We start from the raw sequence: 850 nt of genomic DNA, 5'->3' as shown, positions 1-850 counted from the left end.
CAATATACAGTCCTAATTTTTACTCTTAAACTGTTGATATTTTGCAATTCCCAACCCAAGTTCTCCCGGAAAGTGGGTTGAGATAAAGAGAGGTCAAGGTCTCACATCCATTATTAGAGATAATTGTGTTCCATGGGACTGAAACACACACACACACACACACACACACACACACACAGAACAAAACCATGAAATTCTGAGCCTGGGGTGCCCCCAAATTAGCATTTTAAACTCTGCTGCTCTTAGATCGCCCATCTGCCCTCTTGGTTTAAGATGCCGGCTGCTGTCTGCGAGGACGGCATGTCTCCGCACCAGGCCAACAGGTACCGCAGCAGGTTCAGCCGGGCAGCCCAGGGCCCCCAAAGCACAACCCCAGCGCTTGGGGAAACACCTCTCGCTCAAAAGGGGGCGGAGTGGGGTGGCGGGGGTGCCCACATCTCCGCCCCGGGCTGCGCCTCGCAGCCACCCCGGGTGGGAGGGGTTTGTCCCGGTCGCGGTTTTGGCCCTCTGAACCCCTGTGCGATGACCTCACCTGCCCACTGTCCCGTCTGCGCCCCCCCCAGCCCTCAAGCCACGAGATCCAGCCGGGATGTGACTGCCTCCTGTGTCTGTAGCCCCAGGTCCAACCTCAATGCCTGAAACCGAGCAGACACTCCAGATAAGGCGTGTGGACTGCATGACCGAACAAGGATGAGATGACTCCAGTTAACTTGTATGTCTTTAAAAGCACCGCTTGCTAACTGTGCCTCCTTTCGCCTAATGCAGTTCCCTGTGTACATGTTCTACGATGACATAAATGAAAGCCGGAATGTGGCAGCTCTGACTCGTCAGTTTAAGAGTCTCTGACAGA

Source organism: Myotis lucifugus, unplaced genomic scaffold (assembly GCF_000147115.1).
Source record: "Myotis lucifugus unplaced genomic scaffold, Myoluc2.0 scaffold_0, whole genome shotgun sequence".
In the NCBI taxonomy this organism is placed as follows: domain Eukaryota; kingdom Metazoa; phylum Chordata; class Mammalia; order Chiroptera; family Vespertilionidae; genus Myotis; species Myotis lucifugus.
This window is presented reverse-complemented; position numbering follows the sequence as displayed.